This window comes from Psammomys obesus, unplaced genomic scaffold, assembly GCF_907164565.1.
Source record: "Psammomys obesus unplaced genomic scaffold, mPsaObe1.curated_primary_1811, whole genome shotgun sequence".
In the NCBI taxonomy this organism is placed as follows: domain Eukaryota; kingdom Metazoa; phylum Chordata; class Mammalia; order Rodentia; family Muridae; genus Psammomys; species Psammomys obesus.
In genome coordinates, this window is record NW_026594354.1 from 2,358,529 (window position 1) to 2,368,732 (window position 10,204).

A 10,204-nucleotide genomic window follows, 5' to 3' on the forward strand; every position below is an offset into this window, starting at 1 on the left:
TAAATCAATTTCACAAGAAAAGTGGTCTATTTTCTCCTGGAAATTTAACCACATTATATATCTGATCAATTCTATTATAGAGTACAATGCTATAATTTAACATGTTTTATTATCCCTGTAAACTAGAAGTGAAATGTAAAGGTGTCATCCAGTTTAGCAACCCACCCTCTTGCTTTTGGGGCAAGTTTATTTCAAGAGTGGAGCAATGCTTCCTGTTTTATCACATTGTGAAGATTATAAAGACATGTGATGCTAAGATTGACCATTAGGTCAGATGTTTCCACATTTTCTCACCTACATTTCACTTAAAATGTTTAGCAAGCTTAATTGTAACCTTCTATGCTTTTTTATTAGTTATCCTGAAAAGAATATTCCTTTACAATGTGTTCAGAAATTAAGTTTAGGCAAAAAAAAAAAAAAAAAAAAAAAGCAGGGGATAAGCTACATTTTTATGATTGACATTGATTGATTTAAGATTGTATACTTCTATCTGCCCCTTCTTCCACATGATTCCCTATACTCTGCCCAAAGTTTGGCTATGAGTCTCAGCATCTTCTGCAATGCCTTGATCAGTAGAGTCTTTCACAGGCCCTCTGTGGTAGGCTCCTGTCCTGTTACCTGACTTCTCCCACTTCCGATGTCTATCCTGTTTGCCCTTCTGAATGAGGATTAAGCCTCTTCCCTAGGGTCCTCATCTTTGATTAGCTTCTTTAGGAGTACAGATTTTAGTCTATTTATCCTATATGTCTAATCCACCTGGAAGGGACAGCAGTTCCACAAGGAGACCAACAGAGCCAAAAAATCTTGGCCCAGGGGTCCCTGCAGAGACCGATACTCCAACTAAGGACTGTGCGTAGGGAGGTCCTAGATCCCCTACTCATACGTAGCTCATAGGCAGCTCAGTCTCCAAGTGGGTTTCCTAGTAAGGGGTGCACGGGCTGTCCCTGACATGAACTCATTGGCTAGTTCTTTGATCACCTCGCCCTGATGGGGGAGCAGCCTTACCAGGCCACAGATGAAGACAATGCAGCCAGTCCTGATGAGACCTGATAGGCTAGGGTCAAATAGAAGGGGAAGAGAACCTCCCTTATCAGTGAACTAGGGAAAGGGCATAGGGGGAGAAGAGGGAGGGAGGGTGCGAATGGAAGGAGAAGAGGGAGGGGCTACAGCTGGGATACAAAGTGAATAAATTGTAATAATTAATAAATAGAAAAGATTTTATACTTCTTGAAACTAACATACCCATGAGTCCTTTTACGTTCAAACTAACTTTTCCAAAATGTTTTTTATTGTTGGATTTTCATTTTTTGTTTGTTTGTTTTTAAATAGGACCATAGTAAACACGGCACGTTCCTTAGACTTTGAGCACTAGTTGCTTTATACCTTATACATTTCTTTCCTTAAACCTAAAATCACCTAATTCTTCAAAGAATCCTAGTTCATTTAATATAGACTGGTATTTAAAGATGACAGTTTAGCATAGGGATAAGCATTACTTCAATGTTTTTAAGAAAACTGAGGTGGGAAGTTTTAAACATGGTCATAATCCCTTTGGGAATCGAATGACCCTTCAACTGGCTCACCTAAGACCATCGCTAAAACAGACAAAAGTAGCAAAATCACAGTTAGGAAGTAACAATACAAATAATCTTATGGTTGGGGGTCATCACAACACAAGGAACTGTATTAAAGGGTCATAGTATTGGAAAGGTTCAAAATCATCACTTTAGAAGAAGAAATCCTGGGCAATTTTTCAAATTTACATCTAACATTATAGGGATTTTATTTAACTCCTTTCATTATATATTTTTATGATGAACATATTGGTTCCTAATGATTTTATTTATGCATATTTTCTTTAAAATCAATACATATACCTGCGATTGCATGCGCAAAGCCTGCACAAGGTCAGCCCAGCCAGAAATCACAGCATGGATAGGGGAGGGGCTCACGAAGCTCCACTCATAACTGAAGAGATATTGGCAACTGATGGCTACAGGAAGAAAGTCCGTTTTTCTTTAGCTATGTGCCTCCTGAGATTCTATTAGGAATGCTCTAGTATATGATCTTATATGCATGCACATATAGATACTATTATGTGGTCTCACTAGGGTTAAATATAAGGAGAAAAGCACCACATGAAATTGAGAGGAATGAGTGGGAGGAGGATAAGAAAAGATTTGAAGGAGAAAAGGAGTAGATTTGGTCCAAATACATTATATACGTGTATGGGATTTTCATTAAGGAAAAAAAATGAATATAGTATCAAAATAACATCTATATTTCTAACTATGAGATTTCTGAATATATTTGAAATTTATTTTTTATTCTTTTGCCCTGTGAGCATACATCACTAGGGCTGTAGTGTCAAAATACTCGATTTTAGAGGCAATTTATATTTTTATGTTGCCCACATGGCACGCAACACATTCTTGAATGTGTTTCATATTTTGAAGAGTATGTCTATTCTAAAGTTTTAATTTAGAATCATTTATATACCATTAAACCCAAAGACACAAAATAAGTTAGTTTCAAAACTATAGATTATATCAATTTGTTGTCCAAGTTTGACTCTCCTGTATCTCCTATGCATACTAATTTTTTAGGGTTTCTATTTCTAGTTTATCTGTTAAAATTAAAGCAAAATATATTTTGCAACAATGAATTACATTATAAAGATAGTTCCATTGTCTTAATTTAATAGTATATCCTGGGGAAACTCTTCCACAGAAAATAGAGGCATTATTACCATTTTATACTTTTATAGTACACCTTTAGGTGAATAATAATGATAGTAATAATAACAACAATAATAGAGAAATCATTGAGTAGGTGTGAAGACTTTACCAAAGTTTAAACTTGAGCTGAATTTTGCAGGAATCAGGGGTTAAAAAGCTTTGCACCAAAGATTGCTACCAGGTCAGGACTGGGGAGGCTGATCCAGTAATCAGAGTTTAATTTAAACAGAAGAATAAAAAATATTGAAGTAAGATCTTAGAACATACAGGGGTGAAAAGACAAGATATTAGAGAAATGAGACAGATTTAGAATGCATACGTTTATAGACATCATGTAGCAGCAATAATGTGTATCTCAGTGAGAATGCATACATGACATAGAATTTTATTCTGATCATATACCTCATATATTCTACATAAAATAAAGACCATCATCAAATAGCAAATTATGAGTATGAAATGACATGCATTATGTGGTGTAGCATATGATATAATATTGAACTATACCTAAAGAATTTCTTTGGAAATAACTGTTCAAATGGCCAACTGAACCAAAAATTTTTTATCATACCTAGCCATTTTTGCCTTTGACAATATTTTCTAAGCAAAGGGATTATAAAACTAATCACTGTACTTCACAGTTTTTAGTTTTTCTTTAGTTGAGATCTTTATGAAATACAGTATAGTATTTCTTTCTGTATTCCATCACCATTTATATATTGAAGCCATCTAACATCCTGGATTATTAATTCAGAGAAGCAGAAAGACCTACATATTACCAAGAAAGCCTGGATTCTTGATAGAAAGGTTTAGCACAGAGGAAAATATATTTCCCAGAAAACATTAGCTGACTATAGATCACTGGGAAGGGGTGGGCTCTCATAAGTCTCTCCCATATGGCAACTGTTAATTGCCATAAATCATCAGGGAGGGGTGCGGCTTGGTGAGTCTTCTTCCCAACTTTGGGAAGTGATATTTGACAGGCTTTATCATGTGTTTGTCTTGTGCATATATTCAATACTGCTTTGACTAAGGGCATATAATGGCCATGTCATCCATGGAAGATAGTCCCATATCAGTGGATAGTGTCCACCGTACTGTAAGAAACCCAGTTGAAACTTACTGGGTCACCAGTAAAATAGAAGTAAAAATAAGAGGGATACTAGTTGCAAAGAGGAAGGAGATCAAAATAGTTAGAGGGATAGAAGAATAGATCATAGTGATGAGCTTGATAAGTCTACATTATATACAAGTATAACAATATCATGATAAACCTATTATTATATATCACTAATATATGTTAAAACTTATTTCTTAAAAGAAATTTTTAACACATGCTCTTTCTGTATGTATGTAGCTCAGTAGCCTGAGACCACCTAAGGATACACTGTTTCACTATGCTGACAAATAGACAATGTATGCATTGAAAGTTGGTAAAAAAAGGAATATATTTATTGTTGTAATTTAAATTTTGAAGTAGATATTTAGTTTCACTGCCAACAATAGATGTATAATACCAGGAACAACTGTTTCTCTTCAGAAGGCTAGTTTTATGAGTATCAAGACCAATGTAATCAATGAGTCCCTCTTTGCATTACAAAGCTTACATTAAAATTTAAGACCTTGTGGCAGTTATACAGAATTTCCTATACTGGAGAATTCACCTCACCTCTGTCTTTCTCTTACATTCCAGCTCCTTATTTCCTTAGAGCTTTCTGCCATTGTTTCTTGGAATTACATTTTTCTATTTTCTCCTTGTAATGTTAATTTAAGACACTATATAAAACATGCAGGTAAACCGATAATTGTAAATTAGCATCAAACAACCAAATAATAGAATGTTACTTATATCTTAATCATCCTGATATTTTTCTACAAACCTACATAATTATAACCACTTTTCTGAATTTTAATCCCTCCTTGTAATTTTCATAAGCCTCATCACACACTTAAATATGTCTATGCAGCACCAGATTTATTTTTTTGATGTTTAAAAAATGTCAACTATCATCCATAGAAATCTTAGTGGTTTTATTTACTCAGTGTTATGTTTACAAGAATCATCCATATCTCTGTATGTGATTGATATCACACAGGTTTTACTACTGGATAATATTCTACTATGAGAGAAATGTACACAAATACATGTACATATGTGTTATGTATAATATGTACATTCTTTCTTCAAATTTTTGTCTAGATTAGACTGTTTCTCATTTGAAATTGTTAGAAGCATGTATCAAAAATTCCTTCATAGGTGAAACTATAGTGAGACCATGGAAGAATTTCTGAATATTTATAATGCAAGTGCTGTTATTAAAAAGTGTGAGTTTCAAAAGCCTGTACGCTACAAAATTTGAAAATCTAAATGAAATGGAAAATTTTCTTGATAGATTTCACTTACCAAAGCTGAATCAAGACCAGGTAAATCAATTAAATAGTCCTATATCCCCTAAGGAAGTAGAGCTGTCATCCAAAGTCCCCCCCCCCCCAAAAAAAAAAAAGCCCAGGGCCAGATGGTTTCAGCGCAGAATTCTACCAGACCTTCAAAGAAGAGCTAACATCAATACTCTTCAAACTATTCCACAAAGTAGAAACAGAAGGAATATTACCAAACTCATTCTATGAAGCCACAGTCACCTTGGTACCTAAACCTCACAAAGACCCAACAAAGAAAGAGAATTTCAGGCCAATCTACCTCATGAACAGTGATGCAAAACTACTCAAAGAGGGAGGGAGGGTGGAATTTAGAGGCGAGGGAGCTATGGGGGAATACAAAAAATACAAAGTGAATAAACTGTTATTAATAAAATTAAAAATAAAAAAACAAAAAATACTCAAGAAAATACTTGCAAACTGAATACAAGAACACATCAAAGATGTCATCCACTATGACCAAGTAGACTTCATCCCAGGTATGCAAGGGTGGTTCAATATACAGAAATCCATCAATGTGATCCACCATATAAACAAATTGAAAGAGAAAACAACATGATAATCTCCTTAGATGCTGAAAAAGTATTTGATAAAATCCAACACCCATTCATGTTTGAAGTCTTAGGGAGATCAGGGATACAAAGCATATATCTAAACATAGTAAAGGCAATACACAGCAAGCCTACAGCCAATATAAAAATAAACAGAGAGAAACTTAAATTAATCCCACTGAAATCAGGGACAAGGGAAGGTTGCCCACTCTCTCCATATCTCTTCAACAGAGTTCTTAAAGTCCTAGCTAGAGCAATAAGACAGTTGAAGGAGATCAAGGGGATACAAATTGGAAAAAGGGAGTCAAAATATCACTATTTGCAGATGACATGATCGTATACCTGAGTGACCCTAAAAATTCTACCAGAGAGCTCCTACAGCTGATAAGTGTAAGATACACTTTCAGCAAAGTGTCTGGATACAAAATTGACTCAAAAAATCAGTAGCCCTCTTGTATACAAAAGACAAAAGGGATGAGAAAGAAACTAGAGAAACAACACCGTTCACAATGGCCACAAAGGCATAACGTACCTTGGTGTGACCCTAACCATGCAAGTCAAAACTTGTATGCAAAAATTTTACAGTCCCTGAAGAACGAATTAGAAGATGATATCAGAAGATGGAAAGATCTCCCTTGCTCATGGCTTGGATTAACATAGTAAAAATAACCATCTTACCAAAAGCAATCTACAGATTCAATACAATTCCCATCAAATTACCAACACAATTCTCTTTTTCTATTTATTTTATTAATTACACTTTATTCACTTTGTATTCCCCCATAAACCCCTCCCAACTCCCCTCCCGATTCCATCTTCCCTCCCCCTTCTTCACTCATGCCCCTCCCCAAGTCCACTGATGGGGGGGGGTCCTCCACTCCTTCCTTCTGATCTTAGTCTATCAGATCACATCAGGAGTGGCTGCATTGTCATCTTCTGTAGCCTGGTAAGGCTGCTCCCCCCTGGGGGGGGGCGGTGATCAAAGAGGAGGTCAATCAGATTATGTCAGAGGCAGTCCCTCTTCCCATTATATGTAACCCACTTAGACACTAAACTGCCATGGGCTACCTCTGTGCAGGGGTTCTGGTTTTCTCCATGCCTGGTACTTGGTTGGAGTATGAGTCTCTGGGAAGACCCCTGTGTTCAAATTTTCTGGTTCTGCTGCTCTACTTGTGGGGTTCCTGTCTATTCCAGATCTTACTATTCCCCATTTCTTTCATAAGATTCCATGCACTCTGCCTATATATATATATATATATATATATATATATATATATATATATATATATATATAAAGAACTCAAGAAGTTAAACAGCAACAAACTAAGTAAGGAAATTAAAAAAGGGGTACAGAGCTAAACAGAGAATTCTTAATTGAGGAATATGGAATGGCAGAGAAACACTTAAAGAAATGCTCAACAGCCTTAGTCATCAGGGAAATGCAAATCAAAATGACCCTGAGATCTCACCTTACACCCATTAGAATGGCTAAGATAAAAAAAAACTCTAGTAACAACACATGATGGAGAGGACGTGGAGAAAGGGGAACCCTCCTCCACTGCTGGTGGGAATGCAAACTTGTACAATCACTTTGTAAATCAGTCTGGTGCTTTCTCAATTAGTAATAGTGTTACCTCAAGGTCCAGCTATACCACTCTTAGGCATATATCCAAAAGATGCTCAAAAGAAATTTGCTTAGCCATGTTTGTAGCAGCTTTATTTGTAATAGCCAGAAGCTGGAAACAACCCAAATGTCCCTCAGTTGAAGAAATGGATACAGATATTGTGGTATATTTACACAATGGAATATTACTCAGCAATTAAAGGCTCTACCCTGCAGGGTATCAAAGCAAATGCTGAAACCTATAGCCAAACTTTGGCCTGAATGCAGGGAATCTTATGAAAGTGAGAAGAGTAAGACCTGGAAAGGACAGGACCTCCACAAGGAGAGCAACAGATTAAAAAAATGTGAGCACAGGGGCATTTTCTGAGACTGATACTCCAACAAAGGACCATTCATGGAGATAACCTAGAAACCCTGCAGAGATGTAGCCCATGGCAGTTCAGTGTCCAAGTGGGTTCCATAGTAATGGGAACAGAGACTGCTTCTGACATGAAGTGATTGGCCTGCTCTTTTATCACCTCCCCCTGAGGAGGGAGCAGCCTTACCAGGCCCCAGAGGAAAACTATGCAGACACTCCTGATGAGACTTAACAGACTAGGATCAGAAGGAAGGAGAGGAAGACCCCCTATCAGTGGACTGGTTGAGGGGTATGGGTGGGGCAGAGAAAGGGAGAGTGAGTTTGGGAGGGGAGGTGGGAGGGAGCTATAGATGGGATACAAAGTGAATAAACTATAATTAATAACAATAATAAATGTGAGTACTCTACTTTGGGAAACAAATGACAATAATTTTTTAAATATTTATTTTAGTTAATAGTCTTCCAGACTAGACCAACAGCATTTTTACTAATTCTCATCTTCTTTCAAACTTTTTTATTTTTAATTTTTTAGTTTTTTTTTTCTCTCATACATTATACACAAACCACAGTTTCCCCTCACTCCACTCCTCTCAGGCCCTCCTCCTGCCTGTACTCTTGCCCAGGTCCACTCTTCTTCCATTTCCCTTAAAAAATAGAGCAGGTGTCCTGGAGATATCAGCTGAGCATGGGATAACAAGTTACAATGAAACTAGGCACAAATCCTCATGCCAAGACTGGATGAGGCAACTCAGCAGGAGGAAAAGGGTCTCCAAAACAAGCAAAACTGGCTATCTTCTATAACCGGGCAAGGCTCCTAAAACTGGGACTGGGACATTAACCCAGCCACAAAACCTTCAATCTACAATTTTTCCTGCCTTAAAGATGTGCTGATTTAAAAGTGGCACAGAACTTATAGGAGTTGCTAACAAATGACTGGTACAGCTTGAGGTCCATGACACAAGAGGAATACCATGGATAACACTACCTGGAGGGCCAGGATCTAGAAGTTGGATGGCCCAGAGACAAAAGGTAGAACCAAGCACAACCAGAAAAAAAATCAATGAAATGATACCTAATGATATTCTACTATACTCATAGATTGATGCCTAGCCTAATTGTCGTCAGAGAGATGTCATCCAGCAATTGAAGGAAACAGGTGCAGAGACCTACAGGCAAACACTAGACAAAGCAGGTGAACCACACAGAAGAATGGGAGGCAGGACTGTAGGAGCTAGAGTGGTCAAGGACACCATAAGAAAAACTACAGAATCAACTAACCATAAATTTTTAAAAGAGTAGTTCTTTACTATAAATCAATCAGACATATTTGATTTTATGTTCTAATCTAGTTTTGACTTAGAAAAGCCCCATCATCCCATAAAAGGCTCTTCCTTATTTTCATCTGAAGTTTTGCATTCCACTTTAATGGTTTCAATACTTCTTGAACTGATTGTCCTACATTTCATGGTTTAAATATTTTTGGATATGAACAAATAAATTGTTCTTAGTAACACTTACTGGAGAGTATGTATTCTCCTGTAAGCAAGATAATTGGCTATCTATAATGTTGTTATACAATCGGTCCTTACCCACCAGATCTGCTTCTGCACTCAACCAAATGAACATTCAAAAATTATCAGAAAAATGAGCTAGTACTGAATAGAGAGATGGGTTTCCTTGTCATTTCTTAAACGATAGAGTATAAAATCATTATTTATGTTGTATTTACACTTGTGTGGTCTAAATAATATAAAAGTGATTTATATTATGTGGGAATATATTCTACATGCAAACACTATACTACTTGATAGAACACATTTCAGCAGCCAAACTTCTTTTTGATGATATGAAGTGTTGGCTTCTTTCTTTCTTTTTTTTCTTTCTTAGTTTCTTTCTTTCTTAGTTTCTTTCTTTCTTAGTTTCTTTCTTTCTTAGTTTCTTTCTTTCTTAGTTTCTTAGTTTCTTTCTTTCTTTCTTTCTTTCTTTCTTTCTTTCTTTCTTTCTTTCTTTCTTTCTTTCTTTCTTTCTTTCTTTCTTCTAGGCATGGTCTCACTATGTAGATCTGTTGAGCCTGGAACTTGCTATGTAGATTGGATGACGCCAAACTCACAGAACATTATCTGCCTATGCCTCCTTAGGGGTGGGATTAAAGCCAGCCCAGCCGAAGTGTTGATTTATATACATCCATATTTCTTAGGTCTCTTTATTAATAATTTGCAATCTGTTCCGTTTTTATCTTTAAACAAAAATTTATTACACAATGGTTATCGTATATTTGGATATTCTCTTCTTTGTATAATTATTCTCACTCTATACGGAAAGGTTGCCTCTGAGCTTTTCTTTTTTTTTTTTTCCTATTTGAAATGGTTTATTAAGTTCACATATTTTAAGAGTATTTCCTTACTTATAATACTTGAAATGAAAAAATAAATACTTGAAATGAAAAAAAGAAGAAAGAAAGAAAGAAAGAAAGAAAGAAAGAAAGAAAGAAAGAAAG